This window comes from Oncorhynchus clarkii, chromosome 1, assembly GCF_045791955.1.
Source record: "Oncorhynchus clarkii lewisi isolate Uvic-CL-2024 chromosome 1, UVic_Ocla_1.0, whole genome shotgun sequence".
NCBI lineage: Eukaryota > Metazoa > Chordata > Actinopteri > Salmoniformes > Salmonidae > Oncorhynchus > Oncorhynchus clarkii.
In genome coordinates, this window is record NC_092147.1 from 22121158 (window position 1) to 22142857 (window position 21700).

Sequence of the window (21700 nt, forward strand, 5' to 3'; positions counted from 1 at the left end):
CCCCCAAGTGGTGATGGTAGTCAGCAACACATCCGTTACGCTGACCCTCAACATGGGGGCCCCTCAGGGGTGCATGCTTAGTCCCCTCCTGTACTCCATGTTCACCCAGGACTGGGTGGCCCCTTAGGATAATGAAAAGATTTGTCATGGGCCTTCAGATCCTCAAAATGTTCTACAGCTGCACCATTGAGAGCATCTTTACTGGCTGCATCACCGCTTGGTATGACAACTGCTTGGCATCTGACCGCAGGGCGCTACAGAGGGGTAGTGCGTACGGCCCAGTATATCACTGGGGCTGAGCTCCCTGCCATCCAGGACCTCTATACCAGGTGGTGTCAGAAGAAAACCCTAAAAATTATCCAAAAACTCCAGCCACCCAAGTCATAGACTGTTCACTCTGCTACCGCACGGCAAGCGATATGATGCACCAAGTCTGGAACTAACAGTACCCTAAACAGCATCTACCCCCAAGCCATAATACTTCTAAATAGTTAAATAACACAAACTATACGGATCGACCCTTTTTGCACTAACTCGACTCACCACATATGCTGCTGCTACTGATTAATAAATGTCACTTTATTCCTAGTTATGTCTACCTCAATTACCTCCTACCTCTCCACATCGACTCGGTATTGGTACCCCTTGTATATAGCCAAGTTATTATTACTCATTGTGTATCCATTATTACTTATATTATTATGTGTTTTACTCTTCTATAATTTCTCTATTTTATTTCTCTCCGCAATGTTGGAAGGGGCCCATAAGTAAGCATTTCACTGTTAGTCTACACCTGTTGTTTACAAAGCATGTTACTAACAACATTTGATTTGATTTTATTTGAAACAATAACAAAGCGCCTCCCCTCCCCGGTTTCGGTAAAAGGCTAAGGGATGGTGTTGGACAAATGTAACCACTCTCAAATTCATAAATAGAGCTATGCAATAAAATGCTAATTAATTACTTAAAAATCATATAATGTTATTTTCTGGATTTTTGTTCTCACAGATGAAGTGTACCTATGATAAAAAATTACAGACCTCTACATGCTTTGAAAGTAGGAAAACCTGCAAAATCGGCAGTGTATCAAATACTTGTTCTCCCCACTGTAAGTATTCACACCCCTGAGTCAATACTTTATAGACGCACCTGGCGGTGATTACAGCTTTGAGTGATTTTGGATGGTTTTGGCTATATTTGTATCAGTTTTGCACATCTGGATTTGGGGATTATTTCCCATTCTTCCTTGCAAGCTCTGTTAAATTAGATGGGGAGTGGCGGTGAACAGCAATCTTCAAGTCTTTTCAGAGCTTTTCAGTAGGATTCAAGTCTGGGCTTTGGTTGGGTGACTCAAGGACTTTCACATTCTTGTTCTGAAGCCATTCCAGCTTTGCTTTGGCTGCATGCTTGGGGTCATTGTCCTATTGGAAGGTAAATCTTCTCCCCAGTCTTAGGTCGTTTGCACTCTGAAGCAGGTTCTCATTTGACTGTATTTGGCTCCATTCATTGTTCCCTCTATCGTTAACAGTCTGAGTCCCTGCCGCTGAAAAGCATCCCCATTGCATGATACTGCCACCACCATGTTTCATGGTGGGGATTTTGTTAGACGGGTGATGAGTTGTAACTGGTTTTCTCCAGACATTGCGCTTTGTATTCAGGCCAAAGAGTTACGTTTTTGTCTCATCAGACCACAGAATATTTTGCCTTTTGCTCTGAGTCTTTCACGTGCCTTTTTGCAAACTCAAGGTGTGCTTTCATGTGCCTTTCTCTCAGGAGTAGCTTCAGTTAGGCCACTCTCCCATAAAGCCGAGATTGGTGAAGTGCTGTAGAGACTGTTGTACTTCTGGCAGGTTCTCCCGTCTCAGCCAAGGAACTCTGTAGTTCTGTCAGAGCGACCATTGTGTTCTTGGTCACCTCCCTTACTAAGGTCCTTCTTGGCTGGTTATTCAGTTTGGTCGGACGGACAGCTCTAGGCAGAGTCTGGGTAGTTCCATATTTTTTCCATTCCCCAATGATGGAGACCACTGTGCTCTTGGAAACTTTCAACACTAGAAATAGTTTTATACCCTTCCCCAGATATATGCCTCATCACTGTTCTATCTGGGGGACCTACAGACAGATCCTTGGACTTCATGGTATAGTTTCTGCTCTGACATGCACTGTCAACTGTGTGACCTTATATAGACAGGTGTTTCTTTTTAAATCTTGTCCAAACAATTGAAATGGCCACAGGTGGACTCCAATCATATTGTAGTGACATCTCAAGGCCTTAACCAACAATGCAGTTCAAGAAATAGAGTTAAGAAAATATTTACTAAATAAACTAAAGTAAAAAATAAAATTAAAAAGTAACATAATTAAATAACAATACCGAGGCTATATACAGGGGGGGTACCAGTACCGAGTCAATGTGCGGGGGTACAGGTTAGTCAACGATGATCAAAGGAAATTGAATGCACCTGAGCTCAATTTGGAGTGTCATAGCAAAGAAGTGTGAATACACATGTATAACTGAACAAAAATATAAAGCAACATGCAACAATTTAAATGATTTGACTGAGTTACAGTCTATATAAGGAAATCAGTCAATTGAAATGGATTAGGACTCAATCTATGGAATTCACATGACTGGCCTGGCCCAGCCAATAAGAATGATTTTTTTCCCCCACTAAAGAGCTTTATTACAGACAGAAATCCTCCTCAGTTTCATCAGTTGTCTGGGTGGGTGGTCTCAGATGATCCTGCTGGTGAAGAAGCTGGATGTGGAGGTCCTGGGCTGGGGTGGTAACATCCGGTCTGTGGCTGTGAGGCCGGTTGGACGTACTGCCAAATTCTCTAAAACAACGTTGGAGGCGGCTTATGGTAGAGAAATTAACATTAAATTATCTGGCAACAGCCCTGGTGGACATTCCTTCAGCATGCCAATTGCATGCTCTCTCAAAACTTGAGACATCTGTGGCATTGTGTTGTGTGACAACTTTTTAGAGTGGCCTTTAATTGTCCACAGCAGAAGGTTTACTTTTGTAATGATCATGCTGTTTAATCCGCTTCTTGATAAGCCATACCTGTCAAGTGGATGGATTATCTTGGCAAATGAAAAATACTAAAAAGGGATGTAAACAAATTTGAGCACAATAAGCTTTTGGTGCATATGGAACATTTCTGGGATATTTTATTTATTTAATTAGGCAAGTAAGTTAAGAACAAATTCTTATTTACAATGACGGCCTACCCCTACCCCAGCCAAACACAGATGATGCTGGGCCAACTGTGCACCACCCTATGGGACTCCCCATCACAGCCAAATGTGATGCAGCCTGGATTTGAACCAGGGACTGCAGTGATGCTTCTTGCACTGAGATGCAGTGCCTTGCGCCACTCAGGCATGAAACCTCAGACCAGCACTTTACATGTTGCCTTTTTATTTTTGTTCAGTTTAAACGAGATGTTTCTGTATTTCATTTTCACAAATTTGCCCAAATTTGTGATTGTGGGGTATTGTATGTAGATGGTGAGAAAGACGTATTTTTTATTTTTTATTATTATAATTGTTTTATTTTGGAAGTGTAAATAAGAACACATTTTTGTTGTAATACAGCAAATGTAGAATAAGTGAATTTATGAATACTTTCTGAAGGCACTATATGTATCATAAAAACACGCTTGACATATGCCCTCTTTCCTATCAGAGCCGGCAGCTGCAGTGCCAATATTGTTCAGTCGGCCAACAGTTTCAGAAGTAGCATTCTTTTTTTGTGGGTGTGCTTTAGTTGTGACAACCTCCTTCCTCTCTGTATGACTGTGTGACAGCAGAGAAGCATAACATTTTTTACAGCCTCAGCCTCATTGTCAAATAACAGACACTGACTGCCGAGCTCTATTCATTTTGTCATTAATTTAACATAAAATTCATGAGCAGTCCATTCAAATTGTATAATTATAAACAAAGAGCAGGATGTTCTGTTCATTATGTATAAATGTGAGGGCATTTTTAATGTGATGATAACCTTTTGGATTCAGTCAGTGTAGTGGACAACTGTCTAGACAACTACCACTATACAGTCAAAGTCCAATCCTTTTAGTGACTGGAACATAATCATTTGCCTTCAATGCTACCCTGGGCTAGCCCAGAGCCATCAGAGAGGGAACACATGCATGCCAAGCCAACCTGTCCAGTTGCAGGCTGCTGTTGGCCCATCTGCTCCTGCCTGGGGGGAGACAGACTGAGAAACAGGCTGTGCTTAAAGAGTTGCATTTAAGTGCACACCAGTCTGTGGACAGGAAACTGTCTGAACACAACAGTGGAACAAACTGATTCATAAATCGATAGCACTGTGACACCATTTATGATGACATTCAGGAAGACACTAACTCAGGATACTAACTCCTAACAGTGTATCTTTTTTTGTAATATTCATTCCAGAATAGTCTTGTGTGCAAATGAAATGTTGGCCTCGAGTTTTGAATTATGAAGGTCTGAAACTTTAAGTATTGATGTGCTGTAAGCTTGAAAACATGCAAGGAAAAAGATGCTCGTCTTCAAAAAATGTCCCTTGTTGAAATATTGAGGAAGATAATGAGATTCTCTCTCGAAATCCCAGAGCGCCAAACAGTTATCACCCTCACTTGGCACCTCATGTTACATGGTAAGTACAGCACCTTTTTTTATAAGCACTGGCTCACGCTAGGCTGTGGCTCACACACAAAGGTTCTATGAAAAGTAAAAAGGCATGAAGAGTAATTAATTACAGTATGATGATGTCCTGGAACCTGTCTCCCTCTTGATAAAACTAAACCCTGTTCTAGATGACTGGAATCTTAAAATGGATTGCAGCAAATCCTTATCCAACTCCTGCAGTTTTTTTTCTCTTTTGAAAAAATATACGTTATCCATTTCAATGATCTTTTCCCCCCTAAAGAAAACCACCATACTTGAAGAACTTCTTCAAAGGTCCCCTTGTGATTTGACACAGAAAAAATTAAGGGAAAATACTAGGCCTAATATATTATTATTATCTGGATCAGATGTTGGAAGGAAGACAACAGACCCGCCTTTCCCCAGCAGAGATGAGAAGTGATGGGTGGCATGGCTGTCACAACATAATGTCAATCCATTATCCAGCCCAAGTCCACAAATCAATTGTTATTTTATTTCTACTCATCCCCCATGGCTCTACCTCCCACACGCGTTTCAACATTTGACAGCCCACTCTGAGTTCACCTGCTGGGGTGAACCACGGTCTGCATGCATATTGCCCTACTATATCTCTCTCTGTGCTTATTTCAAAGACAGCGTGAAAATAAATATAAATGGCTGTTGCCTCTGTTTCAGCACCATGACCCACCCTATCACACTGTCTGACTGCCTTGCAGAGCAGTGCTCATGAAGGCACGCCTATGTCCCTGAGACGATTGTGGCCAGGTGATAAACGGTGGAGGTGCACACTCGGCTGCCTGTCGCCATCAGTGAAGCCTTGGTGGCAGGCTTACTGACCCCTATCTTCCTCAACAAGAACTTCTCTGAAGTTGTGTGCCAGAGGCGGAAAGAACTTATCCCAGCAATGAAAGCTGCCATTGAGTGTGTGTTGAGTGCTTACACCCGCTATGACAAGCTCATTGACCACCCTCTCTCCCAAAAGCCCGGGTAGAGTGGTTGAGCCAAGCTTCCGGGTCAGTAGCTTGAGCCCAATAAAAAGGAAAGCCAAGTGCCAGAGGTTGGGCTTAAAGTAATTTATAGGAGATGATACAAAATGTTCTCTCAGGACTCTTTTGTTGAAGATGTAAATAATGTATGTTGTTCTGATGTGTATGAGGAAATGAAAACAGATGCAGCACTGGAAGTACTTGTAAAATGATTCATGCCAATTGTTGACAAGCAGCATGCACCTGTTAAGAAATTAACTGTGAGAACTGTTAGAGCTCTGAATTGATGATGAATAAGGTTTTATTTGACTCAAATTTCCTTACAGTATTTACTTACAGTAAGGCATTGTTGGTGGAATAGATGGATGCAGTACAATGTATGAGTAATATAATTCACTAATACATTTATTGGTAGTCCAAAATATATTGCTATCAGGTTGTAAATCACAGCTGGCCTGGTATGTACATTGTTTGCTGCCTCCACGCATTCGGGATGCACTGTTTCAGTTTCAATGATTGAATATTTTGGACAAAAACGGACAAATGTAACTAAGGCTGGGAATGTCAATACAACCAAACTAGCAAGGGCAATGATCACAAGTCATTCATAACATGGCTAATAGGCTAGTGTATCTATTTATGTAACAATTGATTTAGCAAGTTAAAAACACAGAGCCTAATGTTAGCTAGCTAGCTGCTAGGAGGATGTCATGCCATTGGAGGAGTGGCTGAGGGACTTTTTCCTCTCATATCATTTTTTGGTGGCTTCAGCTAGATGCAGGTGTCATTTGGTTAGCTAGCCAAAAAAAATGAATAACTTTGCTAGCTAGCTATGCTGAACTTGAACGACTGTTATCCAGTTAGCATATCTCTTGCTTCGTAAATACACAGGCTATCTAGTCCGATTTCAGAGCACTCTGATATGAGTGTATCAGAGAGCAGAATAACTGATGAATGCAAAACACCCGCTGAATATGACTGGTGTCAGTAAACATACAGTAGGTTAAAAAAAGTTACTATTAGTCACGAACGCTCTAGATAACATGGAAACAGCCTAACAACCAGCTCTGCTAGGGCAAGTAAAATGGTCAGAGTAAGGCGTTCTCTCATTTGTGTCTGGAAGTAGCTAGCAAGCTAGTCAACTTCAGCCTGTTAGCTTGGGTGCTTGACTGCCCTTTTGAGGAACGCTGGGATCAACCCTACTCCAGAGCATACAGTGTCAATCGTGCAGTGTGCACTCTGAACGCTCTGAGAGCAAAACACTATGAATTTACCAACAGACAATCTGACAGGGCTCTCTGAATTTACGAATGACCCTGAGCGCACTGACACATTGGAGGGAATTTATGAACACACCCTTATATGGAGCGAGACAGCTGCCAAAAGGTTGAACGTACGTATTGTTAGGATCATAGGAAAATCCATATGGAAATTGTTAGAATCGCAAGAAAAGCCAAACGTGAAACATGAAACGTAAAAGTTAAATCAGATCTGTTACACGTCCAAGTCTTACTTTACGTCTCCCTTTACTCAGTAATGTGGCATCTGAAAAGGACGAACCGAACATAGCTAGTCAAAGTTTGCTAGTCAATCAAGCAACTCTTGTCCAGGCGTTAGAGTTGCTTTGCAGCTTCTTGGCTATACCCTGTCCTGAGCAAAATAGCGAAGGGGTCCCAAATGGTCAAGACTATCTACTGCCTATTCTTATTGCCAGATCTGTTTTCCCTATCACCCACTGCACGTGCTTCTTCAACTATTTTGTTTCACAAGACCCTGTGAGCTAGGGTCTCGTTTTAAAGGGAGCCCTATAATAAAACCAGTTATAAAACACAAATAGAGTTCTACAATTATTCCACAAGACACCAGTACCAAAAATGATAGCCTACATTTTTTGGGAGATAGGCCTAAATTAAACATTGAATTATTAAAGTGATAAGCTTAAGAATTTGGTACATTTTATAATTTTGAATGCACACATGGATTTCAATAAAAAAATAGATTACTTTTCTTTTCTATTCTCTTTGATTTAGTTCCTATCGCCACTCAAACAAATGACAATGGATGACATACTGACTGACTGAATGAATGAAGAATTATATGTTCAAATAAAGTGCATTTGAAAAGTATTCAGATCCCTTTCTTTACCTTTTCCACATTTTGTTAAGTTACAGCCTTATTCCAAAATTGATTCAATCTTTTTTTTCTTCATCAATCTACACACAATACCCCATAATGACGAAGCAAAAACAGGTTTAGACATTTTATGCAAATGTATTAAAAATAAAAACTGAAATATCATATTTACATAAGTATTCAGACCCTTTACTCAGTACTTTGTTGAAGCACCTTTGGCAGGGATTATAGCCTTGAGTCTTCTTGGGTATGACACTACAAGATTTGCAAACCTGTATTTGGGGAGTTTCTCCCATGTATCTCTGCAGATGCTCTCAGGCTCTGTCAGGTTGGATGGGGAGCATCGCTGCACAGCTATTTTCAGGTCTCTCCAGAGATGTTTGATCGGGTTCAAGTCCGGGCTCTAGCTGGGCCACTCAAGGATATTCAGAGACTTGTCTCAAAGCACTCCTGCATTGTCTTGGCTGTGTCTTGAGTGTTGTCCTATTGGAAGATGAACCTTCACCCTAATCTGAGGTCCTGAACACTCTGGAGCAGGGTTTCATCAAGGATCTCTCTGTAATTTGCTCCACTCATCTTTCCCACGAACCTGACTAGTCTCCCAGTCCCTGCAGCTGAAAAACATCACAGGAGCATGGTGCTGCCACCAAAATGCTTCACCGTAGGGATGGTCCCAGGTTTCCTCCAGACGTGATGCTTGGCTTTCTGCCCAAAGTATTCAATCTTGGTTTCATCAGACCAGAGAATCTTGTTTCTCATGGTCAGAGAGACCTTTTAACAAACTCCAAGCAGGCTGTCATGTGCCTTTTACTGAGGAATGGCTTCCGTCTGACCACTCTATCATAAAGGCCTGATTGGTGTAGTGCTGCAGAGATGGTTGTCCTTCTGGAAGGTTCTCCCATCTCCACAGAGGAACTCTGGAGTTCTGTCAGAGTGAGCATCGGGTTCTTGGTCAACTCCCTGACCAAGGTCCTTCTCCATCCGATTGCTCAGTTTGGCCGGATGACCAGGTCTAGGAAGAGTCTTGGTGGTGCCAAACTTCTTCTATTTAAGAATGATGGCGGCCACTGTGTTCTTGGGGAACTTCAATGCTGCAGACATTTGTTGGTACCCTTCCCCAGTTCTGTGCCTTGACACAATCCTTGCTCAGAGCTCTATGGACAATTCCTTCAACCTCATGGCTTGGTTTTTGCTTTGACAGTTATGTGCCTTTCCAAATCATGTCCAATCAATTGAATTTACCACAGGTGGACTCCAAGTTGTAGAAACATCTCAAGGATCATCAATGGAAGCAGGATGCACCTGAGCTAAATGTATAGTCTCATAGCAAAGGGCCTGAATACTTATGTAAATAAGATATTTCAGATTTTATTTTTTATACATTTGCAAAAATGTATGAAAACCTGTTTCACTTTGTCATTATGGGTTATTGTGTGTAGATTGAGGGGGGAATTTTTTTTTAATAGATTTTAGAATAAGGCTGTAACGTAACAAAATGTGGAAAACGGGAAGGGATCTGAATCCTTTCCAAATGCACTGTATATGTTAGAATAATGACTTGCATGCATCATGCATGCTATGCACTTTACCTTGTTAGTAAGTAAACAGGCCTACATTAGGGTATAATGCCAATGGCTGCATGCCTCCAGAAGGGCATCTTCTCAGGCTGAGGGGTGCTTTTCCGAAGGCACAAATGTTTTTGTGGCGCTGCATGGAGATCACAAGCTCTTCGACTGGGCAGCAGTGTCGTGATGGAGGGAATAGCCTATATGTTGACTACCTACAGTAAGACCACTGCAACAGAGTCAGTATAAAGTGTGTGAATAAGCTTATGCCAGATGTAGCCTACGTTTAACCTCTCCCTTGTTCATTTCAAAGTCCATATGTTCATGACCCGATTAATTTACATCTTGTCAAATTATTTTAAATTCATATTAACCCATCCTACAGAATAAGCTTTGGCAAGATTTTGAGTGATGAAATAAATATCTAAATATTATATACAAAAATATTTGGAGTGGCAAAGACTCCAGTGGTCATACATAATTCATAGATTCACCAAATATTTATTATAATTCTGTGTTTCATATTTTCTGCTAGATACTACTGGTTATGATTGCAGACATAGCTCAGAGAATGGGATGGTGCAATTTTGAATTAGTCATATTTAAAAAAGAAGCATGCATGGGGATGTCCACTTCACCCAGAGATATGCCCATCCTGTAGAGGTACACATAGCGGACTGAAACGTAACTGTTTTAGGCATAATACAGCTAGTGCTATCTAGACTTGCGCTGGCAATTAAATCCATTACATTAGCTACCTAATGTGAAGTAAACTCAACAAATGAGTAGGGGAAAGGGGGATACCTAGTCAGTTGTACAACTGAATGCCTTAAACTGAAATGTGTCTTCCGCATTCAACCCAACCCCTCTGAATAAGAGAGGTGGGGGTGCTGTCTTAATGTCATCCACCTCTTCGGTGCCCGGGGAACAGTGGGATAACTGCCCTGCTCAGGGGCAGAACAACATACTTTTACCTTGTCAGCTCAGGGATTCGATCCAACAACCTTTCGGTTACTGGCCCAACGCTCTAACCACTAGGATAAATAGTAATAGAGAATGGAGACTTTTACTTGAAAACGGGCAGGATATCCCTTTCCAGTTTCCTTGACTTACTTACTTTTTTTATACTGTGTTATGCATGTTCTCGTAGCACTCCTCACAGGCCGTTTGGTGTACGTTTTTTTGTTGTTGAGATGAAACTGCCAAAACTCTTTAAGGTATTATTGTATGTCAGAATTGCAACACAAGATTTGTTCAAGCCTAAAATGTTAGTCCGTAATCATAACATGGTGTTTGTATGTTCATAGATGAAATGTCACGTTTACCTACATGTTTTACGCATGGCATTTCATTATGATCCTAACTATACGTACCTTCAACATTTATGCAGTCTACTATTCCCCATCATTTATCAGCGCAATTTTGATTGTCAACTAACTTTTTTAAATTCAAGTTTTACAAAAATTGTACATCAATGTAAGTGCAAAGATTTTACAATATCCCAACCACCCTCCCTCTCTCCCTTCACACAACACATCCAGTCCTCCCTACCTCTCCGTCCTACCTCAGTCCACCCACCTCGATTCCCTCCCTCAATTCCCTCGCTCTCTCCCAACCACTCACCCCATATACCCAACCCACACCCTCCCTCAGTTGGGTCCTAGAAAACAACAATTCTACAGATTTATCACAACAAATAAAACAGGAAAAAATGTAATTGTCACACAAACAACTCAATACAGATTAAAGATTAGAAAAAGTGGAGCCACAACAACAGAAATAAATAGGTAAATAAATTATCAGTAAACCTTAGACAAACTTGCTTGGACTGGATAGTATTATATTGATGACTGTACCTATTATGCAATGACTACTGGGAATACCTAATGGGAAACCTTAAAGCATCTCAGAGGGAAGCCTCTGCAAGCCATTGAAGTATGATACAGTATACAGTGGGGCAAAAAAGTATTTAGTCAGCCACCAATTGTGCAAGTTGCTTCAACAAAGTAGTAAAGGGTCTGAATACTTAGGTAAATGCGATATTTTAGTGTTTTATTTTGAATACATTTGCAAAACTGGCAAACCTGATTTTGCTTTGTCATTATGGGATATTGTGTTTAGATTGATGAGAGGGGAAAAAAACTATTCAATCAATTTTAGAATAAGGCTGTAACGTAATAAAATGTGGAAAAGTCAAGGTGTCTGAATACTTTCCGAATGCACCCCCAGGTACCATATACAACTTTTTAAAAATGTATTTTCTGACTAGGGAGCACTTAGATATGGTCATTTTCACATTTTTATAAATTCTTATAATGTTTGGGAATGACGTATAGTAAGGCATTTGTGTAAATTCTACAGCAATATAGAGTGCGAAAACTGTTGTGCGTTTGGACATTTAATATAAAAACATCTGTCTTGTCCAGAACCGGAGTCTACTCCGACTGGTGCGTCATAGCCAATCAGATCTACAGTTGGCCTTTAAGAAAATAAGACAGTTGTCACAAGGGCCAGCCATCATTCATTTTGACCTGGACTGTGTGTTTACAGACAGTAGAAACTTTAGATCATTAGAACGCATTCGCCAAAAGCCACAAAATACACCTGAATGGATTTCTGCAAATATGTAAATATCATGGGAGTCCTCTTACATTTGGGAACTTTACAGTCCTATTGATCAAACAACCATTAAAGGGTAGGCTCTCTCTCCCTCAGTTATGCATATCAACAACTAATGCTAGCCAGTGGGAGATGAACTAAAATCTAACAAGGGAACTCTAAATAAACCCTCAAATGTTCAGCTAGGCTTCCGGTTTAGCATGTGAATGGAGAAGAAGCTTGTGGACATGAGTTACTTTTGCCTCATTTCTACTTTGCATTCCACTTTCAGTCTTGGTTTCATTAGACCAGAGAATCTGGTTTCTCATGGTCTGAGTCCTTTAGGTGCCTTTTGGCAAACTCATGTGCTTTTTACTGAGGAGTGGCATCTCTCTGTCTACCATAAAGGCCTGATTGGTGGAGTGTTGCAGAGATGGTTGTCCTTCTGGAAGGTTCTCCCATCGCCACAGAGGAGCTCTGTCAGAGTGAGCATTGGGTTCTTGGTTACCTCCCTGACCAAGGCCCCTTTCCCCCGATTGCTCAGTTTGCCCAGGCTGCCAGCTCTAGGAAGAGTCTTGGTGGTTCCAAACTTCCATTTAAGAATGATGGCGGCCACTGTGTTCTTGGGGACCTTCAATGCTGCAGACATTTTTTGGTACCCTTCCCCAGTTCTGTGCCTCCACACAATCCTGCCACGGAGCGCTACGGACATTTCCTTCAATGTCATGGCTTGGTTTTTGCTCTGTCTACTGTGGGGACTTATATTGACAGGTGTGTGCCTTTCCAAATCATGTCCAATCAATTGAATTTACGACAGGTGGACTCTAATGAAGTTGTAAAAACATCTCAAGGATGATCAATGGAAACAGGATGCACCTGAGCTCAATTTCAAGTCTTATCGCAAGGGCCTGAATATTTTACATTTTTTTTAAAGCTGTTTTCGCTTTGTCACTATGAGGTATTGTGGGTAGATTGATGAGGAAAAAATAAATGTAATACATTTTAGAATAAGGCTGTAACGTAGCAAAATGTGGAATAAGGTAAGGGACCTGAATACTTTGGAATGTACACTACCGGTCAAATGTTTTAGAACACCTACTCATTCAAGGGTTTTTCTTTATTTTTAATATTTTCTACATTGTAGAATAATAGTGAAGACATCAAAACTATGAAATAACACATATGGAATCATGTAGTAACCAAAAAGTTGTTGAGCAAATCACCCTTTGCCTTGATGACAGCTTTGCACACTCTTGGCATTATCTCAACATTATATTACCAAACCAAGGTATATTACATAAAATACAATGGAAAAAGACTTTGGACTATCTTCATTTATATCATGGGTGTCACGACTTCTGCCGAAGTTGGCTCCCCTTCCTGTTCGGGCGGTGCTCGGCGGTCGTCGTCACCGTCCTACTAGCCGCTACCGATCCCTTTTTCGTTTGTCTGTTGGTTTTGTCTTATTCGTTTCACCTGTGTGTATTTTGGTTTAATTAGCTTCCCTATATGTAGTAGTTTGACCCGCCCTTGTTTTGTGCGGGATTGTCTTTATGTTACGTGTGTGCATGTTAGGTCGTGGTGTATTTTCTTTACTTGACACCCTGGGTTTTTGGGTTGTCCTGTATAGTGGCCTGCACCCTGTATTGTCTTGGGCTTATTATTTTGGTGTGCAAGAGTAAAGCACTTTACTCCGTTTCTCTCTCTCTGCGTCTGATTCCTGCACCCATCTAGTCCCGCGTGACAGAATCCCGCACCGGAATATGGAATCAGCAGGAGCAGCCGAATCTCCTCTCCCATCGATGGAGGAAAGAGTCCTCCATCATACCAGCTTTCTCAATAGGATTGGTTCGGCCATGGACCAAATGATGGAGAGGATGGATCGATGGGAGAGGAGTGGCCTTCCCATCTCATCTCCAGCACCCCCTCCTCCAGCACCTCCTGTTCCTGCTACCGCATCTGGCTCCGGGGCTCTTCAGCTGACGCTCCCACGGGAGTATGATGGAACGGCGGCGGGGTGCCAGGGTTTCCTTCTACAACTGGAACTGTACCTGGCTAGTACCTACACGATCCTGGTCGTTGTGGATCGGTTTTCTAAGTCCTGTCGTCTCATCCCGTTGCCTTGTTTACCCATGTCTTCCGGCACTATGGGGTGCCTGAGGACATTGTTTCTGATCGGGGCCCCCAATTCACGTCCAGAGTATGGATGGCGTTTATGGAGAGATTGGGGGTCTCGGTCAGCTTAAACTCGGGTTTTCACCCCGAGAGTAATGGGCAGGTGGAGCGCGTAAACCAGGATGTGGGCAGGTTTCTGCGGTCATATTGCCGGGACCGGCCTGGTGAGTGGGCGAGGTATGTTCCTTGGGCTGAGCTCGCTCAGAACTCCTTACGCCACTCCTCAACGAAAATGTCCCCTTTTGAGTGTGTGTTAGGTTACCAGCCGGTCCTGGCCCCATGGCATCAGAGCCAGACCGAGGCTCCTGCGGTTGAGGAATGGGTACAGCGCTCCAAGGACACCTGGAAAGCCGTCCAGGAATCGCTAAGGTTAGCGGGAGAATGGCAGAAGAGGAGCGCTGACCAGCACCGCAGTGAGGCCCCAATGTTTGCACCGGGGGACAGGGTCTGGCTCTCGACCCGAAACCTGCCCCTCCTCCTGCCCTGTCAGAAGCTGGGGCCGCAGTGTGTGGGGCCGTTCAAAGTCCTGAGGAGAATAAACAAGGTGTGTTACAGGTTACAACTTCCTAGGTATTACCGTATTAACCCCTCGTTTCATGTGTCTCTCCTCAGGCCGGTGGTGGCTGGGCCCCTGCAAGAAGGTGAGGTGCCTGAGGTCCCTCCGCCCCCTCTGGACATTGAGGGGTCCCCGGCGTACACAGTACGTGGCATTCTGGACTCGATACGCCGGGTGAGGGGCCTACAGTACCTCGTGGACTGGGAGGGGTACGGTCCGGAGGAGAGATGCTGGGTTCCGGTGGGGGATATTTTGGACCCTTCTCTCCTGAGAGATTTCCACCGCCTCCACCCAGATCGCCCGGCGCCTCGTCCTCCGTGTCGTCCTCGAGGCCGTTGGCGGCGCACTAGCAGGAGCCGCGCGTCAGGGGGGAGGTACTGTCACGACTTCCGCCGAAGTTGGGTCCCCTGCCTGTTCGGGCGGTGCTCGGCGTTCGTCTTCACCGTCCTACTAGCCGCTACCGATCCCTTTTTCGTTTGTCTGTTGGTTTTGTCTTATTAGTTTCACCTGTGTGTATTTTGGTTTAATTAGCTTCCCTATATGTAGTAGTTTGACCCGCCCTTGTTTTGTGCGGGATTGTCTTTATGTTACGTGTGTTCATGTTAGGTAGTGGTGTATTTTCTTTTCTTTACTTGACACCCTGTGGTTTTGGGTTGTCCTGTATAGTGGCCTGCGCCCTGTATTGTGTTGGGCTTATTATTTTGGTGTGCAAGAGTAAAGCACTTTACTCCGTTACTCTCTCTCTCTGCGTCTGATTCCTGCACCCACCTAGTCCTGCTTGACAATGGGCAGAAAACCCAATTCATCTCCATCGTTCATTGAAGTTGATGGGTCATTTATAACAAAACCTTTCGATTTGGTCAATCTTTTCAATGACTATTTCACTAGTAAAGTGGAACAACTCAGAAGTGAAATGACAACATTGAACAGTGAACCATCATATTTGTATTTAAAATATATAATAATGAGAGAGAACGATTGCTGTTTTGAATTTGGTCAAGTTAACGTGGGAGAGTTGGAAAAGCTATTGTTATCCATCAATAATGATAAGCCACCAGGAATAGACACCCTTTTGGTAAACGATTGAGAATGGTAGTACACTGTATTGCCACCCATATTTGCTATATCTTTAACTGAAGACTAAAGGAGTGTGTGTGTCCACAGGCGTGGAAGGAAGCTAATTTAATTCCACTGCCTAAAAACAGTAAAGCACCCTTTGCTGGCTCTAACATCTACCTAATCAGTTTTCTGCCTGCTCGTAGTAAACTGTAGTTAACTACTGACTTTCAGCATGCATATAGAGAAGGACACTCAACGTGTACTGCATTGACTCAGATGACATATGATTGGTTAAAAGAAATGTATGATAAGATGATAGTCAGAGTTTTATTGTTAGATTGTTAGATTTCAATGCATCCTTTGATGTTATTGATCATACACTGAACAAAAATATAAACATAAGATGTAAAGTCTTGGTCCCATGTTTCATGAGCTGAAATAAAAGATCCCAAAAATGTTCCATACGCACAAAACACATGTTTTCTCTAAAATGTTGATATGGACAGGTATAAGCTACGGACAATGAACACAATTGCATTTTATCTATGGTAATTTGAATGCACACAAAAACTGTGACATGATCCTCAGGCCCATTGTTAGGCCCATTGTTTTAAGGTATCTGCGACCAACAGATACTTTCTGTATTCCCATTCACCTGAAATCCATAGATTAGGGCCAAATGTATTTATCTAAATTGAAGGAATTTCCTCATATGAACTGTAACTCTGTCAAATCAATGAAATATTTGCATGTTGCATTTATTTTTGTTCAGTATGAATTGCTATTGAAGAAACTCAGTTACTTTGGCTTTACATCACCTGCCATTACAGGGTTGGAGAGTTATTTTTTCCAATAGAACCCAGAGAGGGTTCTTGAATGAAAGCTTCATTAACATCAATGAGGTGTCCCTGGGGGGCTTTGCCTTCGGCCGTTACTGTTCTCTATTTTTACAAATTATTTGCAACTGGTCTTACATAAAGCTAGAATGACTATGTACAGTGCCTTGCAAAAGTATTCGGCCCCCTTGAACTTTGCGACCTTTTGCCACATTTCAGGCTTCAAACATAAAGATATAAAACGGTATTTTTTTGTGAAGAATCAACAACAAGTGGGACACAATCATGAAGTGGAACAACATTTATTGGATATTTCAAACTTTTTTAACAAATCAAAAACTGCAAAATTATTCAGCCCCCTTAAGTTAATACTTTGTAGCGCCACCTTTTGCTGCGATTACAGCTGTAAGTCGCTTGGGGTATGTCTCTATCAGTTTTGCACATCGAGAGACTGACATTTTTTCCCATTCCTCCTTGCAAAACAGCTCGAGCTCAGTGAGGTTGGATGGAGAGCATTTGTGAACAGCAGTTTTCAGTTCTTTCCACAGATTCTCGATTGGATTCAGGTCTGGACTTTGACTTGGCCATTCTAACACCTGGATATGTTTATTTTTGAACCATTCCATTGTAGATTTTGCTTTATGTTTTGGATCATTGTCTTGTTGGAAGACAAATCTCCGTCCCAGTCTCAGGTCTTTTGCAGACTCCATCAGGTTTTCTTCCAGAATGGTCCTCTATTTGGCTCCATCCATCTTCCCATCAATTTTAACCATCTTCCCTGTCCCTGCTGAAGAAAAGCAGGCCCAAACCATGATGCTGCCACCACCATGTTTGACAGTGGGGATGGTGTGTTCAGGGTGATGAGCTGTGTTGCTTTTACGCCAAACATAACGTTTTGCATTGTTGCCAAAAAGTTACATTTTGGTTTCATCTGACCAGAGCACCTTCTTCCACATGTTTGGTGTGTCTCCCAGGTGGCTTGTGGCAAACTTTAAACGACACTTTTTATGGATATCTTTAAGAAATTGCTTTCTTCTTGCCACTCTTCCATAAAGGCCAGATTTGTGCAATATACGACTGATTGTTGTCCTATGGACAGAGTCTCCCACCTCAGCTGTAGATCTCTGCAGTTCATCCAGAGTGATCATGGGCCTCTTGGCTGCATCTCTGATCAGTCTTCTCCTTGTATGAGCTGAAAGTTTAGAGGGACGGCCAGGTCTTGGTAGATTTGCAGTGGTCTGATACTCCTTCCATTTCAATATTATCGCTTGCACAGTGCTCCTTGGGATTTTTAAAGCTTGGGAAATCTTTTTGTATCCAAATCCGGCTTTAAACTTCTTCACAACAGTATCTCGGACCTGCCTGGTGTGTTCCTTGTTCTTCATGATGCTCTGCGCTTTTGACGGACCTCTGAGACTATCACAGTGCAGGTGCATTTATACGGAGACTTGATTACACACAGGTGGATTGTATTTATCATCATTAGTCATTTAGGTCAACATTGGATCATTCAGAGATCCTCACTGAACTTCTGGAGAGAGTTTGCTGCACTGAAAGTAAAGGGGCTGAATAATTTTGCACGCCCAATTTTTCAGTTTTTGATTTGTTAAAAAAGTTTGAAATATCCAATAAATGTCGTTCTTTATGTTTGAAGCCTGAAATGTGGCAAAAGGTTGCAAAGTTCAAGGGGGCCGAATACTTTCGCAAGGCACTGTATGTGGATGATTCCACACTCTACATGTCAACACCCAAAGCCAGTGAGCTCACTGAAATTCTAAATATGAAATTCTAAAAAAATAATAAAAAAAAATAAAAAAATTCACCTTTATTTAACCAGGTAGGCTTGTTGAGAACAAGTTCTCATTTGCAACTGCAACCTGGCCAAGATAAAGCATAGCAGTGTGAACAGACAACACAGAGTTACACATGGAGTAAACAATTAACAAGTCAATAACACAGTAGAAAAAAAAGAGAGTCTATATACATTGTGTGCAAAATGCATGAGGAAGTAGGCGAATAATTACAATTTTGCAGATTAACACTGGAGTGATAAATGATCAGATGGTCATGTACAGGTAGAGATATTGGTGTGCAAAAGAGCAGAAAAGTAAATAAATATAAACAGTATGGGGATGAGGTAGGTAAAATTGGGTGGGCTATTTAGACTATGTACAGCTGCAGCGATCGGTTAGCTGCTCAGATAGCAGATGTTTGAAGTTGGTGAGGGAGATAAAAGTCTAAAATAAGGAGTTACAGTCAGTATCAGAATGAGTGATTCATAATAACCTGGCCTTAAATACATCTAAAACTAAAAGCATTGTCTTTGGTTCAAAACATTCTCTAAGACCTAAACCTCAACTTGAGTGTATAATGGATGTAACCACTGAGCAAGTTGAGGAAGCTAAACTCCTGGGTATAACATTGGATGGTCAGTTATCACAGTCAAGTCACATTGACAAAGTTATTGTGAAGATGGGGAGGGGTATGTCTGTTATAAAAAGATCTGCATTTTTTACCAAAAAATCTGTTACTTGTTGTTCAGGCTCTGGTATCATCCCATCTTGATTACTGTCTAGTAATATGGTCAAGTGCAGGAAAGAAAGACCTAGCAAAGCTGCAGCTAGCTCAAAACAGAGCAGCACACCTTGGCCTTAACTTCACACACAGAACCAATATCAACAGCATGCATGCCAGTCTTTCCTGGTTGATGGTTGACGGTTGACGAGAGAGTAACTGATTCTCCTAGTTTTTATGAGAAATATTACTGTAATGAAAATTCCAGATTGTTTTTGTAAGCAAATAATATTAAGCTCAGACACCAATACGTACCCCACAAGACATTCCACGAGGGGTCTCTTCACAGTCCTCATGTCCAAAACAAATTTATGGCAAAGCACAGTGTTATACAGACCCATGATCGCATGGAACTCCCTTCCATCTTCAATTACTCAAGAAAACCGCAAAATTACCTTTAAAAAAAGATGAAACCTCATCTCATGGAACGATGGGGACTGTGAGGACACAAACAGACACACTCTAACACACATACCTTTTATTGTTGTTTGTATTATTATAATATTTTGGGGGGTATTGTTTGTATATCATTTATGTCTCCCCAGTGGTGCAGTGGTCTAAGGCACTGCATCTCAGTGCTAGAGGCATCACTACAGACCCTGGTTCGATCCCGGGCTGTATCACAGCTGGCCGTGATTGGGAGTCCCATAGGGCAGTGCACAATTGGCCCAGCGTCGTCTGGGTTAGGGGAGGGTTTGGCTGGGGTAGGCAGTCATTGTAAAATAAGAATCTGTTCTTCACTGACTTGCCTAGTTATATTAAATGTATTTTACATTTTTGTGACTGTTCTTGTCTGTCAGTGCACCTGCCTCTGCAAAATATAATTAAGATCAAAATATACAAACAAACTGGATAATTACATGTGGCTGGGGTGGGTGTGCTCTCATATTCAAGCCCTGAATAACATGGAGAGATGACAGATACACAGGGAAAGTAATTATGGTTATGTTACCTGGAGGGGTGTGGAGGAGGATCTATTTTACCTTGCACTTATTGGAGATTGAATTATGTTCCAAGCAGTTTGATTTAGTTTTGTAGATAGGAGGGACTGATTTGAGACACTTTTCACTTTTCAGTCTTTAGTAATAATGTTATGTCAACATGACATTTACTTTCATTGTGTATTTGAATTGGCAAGACAGCATGTTAATAGGGGTTACAAACTGTCCCAGCTTTTGTTCATATGTATAATACAAATATGTGAAAAGGATATCCTGTGAAACTCCAATAGTTGCTCAGAATTCAATGGGTGTTCAGAAATAGAATGTGTTCCCTCTCACTGAACCCCTGAATCCCTCTCACTGAGAGGATAGGCAGCCAGCAGACAGAGCTCCTTGTGAGGACAGCGAGTGTGCTCTTCTCTGCCCAGGCTTCTCTCCTGTCTAAGAATGGCTTCAAGCTGCTGCAGACAAACTTTAGAGGACTTTTTTGTAGATTCTGTATTATTGACTGAGCCTTTCCTCAATGCAATGATAAAATGGCAAGCTAAACCTTGGCTCGAGCACCAAGAGGATGGCATCGAAAAGAAGTGTGATCTTTTAATCCGCACTTCATTTCCATAAAGACTGAGAATCGTGTGTTGGGATTGGGAATAAATGAATACAATAGGTGCTGCCCACTCATCGGGCTTTGTGATGCAATTATTTAGGATGAAAGGTATTTTTATTGATTTGAGCAGCTGCATAAAACCAAGCACTCGAGTTGTTTACACCTGGGGTTTTTACTAAAAAATGATGGTAGACAAAGATATTGTTGTTAAGATCTAAGAGAGGATTCAAGATGTGTAACATACAAATAGTGCTAACAACACATCTGGAATATGTTATTATTACCATAACAATACATTATTACTACCCAAACATATCACAAGGATCAGTAACCAGAGGTTGAGAGGTAAGTTAGCTGATGGTTAAGGTAACACTGAGGTAACACCGGGAAGGTCCTGGGAGGAAGGACGTGGAGAGGAAACACGATCTTCACTCACTCTTCTAATTAAGGCAGCAGAATCCCAATTGAATTTCCTCATTATCAGCAGGTCCAAGAAAACTCTGGGGTACTGATGATGATGACATTTTGAGTCATTGATATTCCTTAAAAAGATTTCAGTTAGCTTACGGGTATTCTTCAACATAAATGCGTAAAACTACGTCACAATGCTGTAGACACCTTGGGGAATACGGAGAAAAAGTAATCTGGTTGATAGCCCATTCACTGCTCAATAGGGACGCATTGGAACGCAGAGCTTTCAAAAGATGAGTCACTTCCAGATTGGATTTTTCTCAGGCTTTCGCCTGCAATATCAGTTCTGTTATACTCACAGACAATATCTTTACAGTTTTGGAAACTTTAGAGTGTTTTCTATCATAAGCTGTCAATTATATGCATATTCTAGCATCTTGTCCTGACAAAATATCCCGTTTACTACGGGAACGTTATTTTTCCTTGCTAGCTATAGTAGGTATGTTTGAAGAAGCACATAACTCGTTTCTGTTGTTGATACTGCTCTTTCAACTTCCATTGGATCTGGTTTAGTTTCTTAATCAAAGACAATCACTGTCATT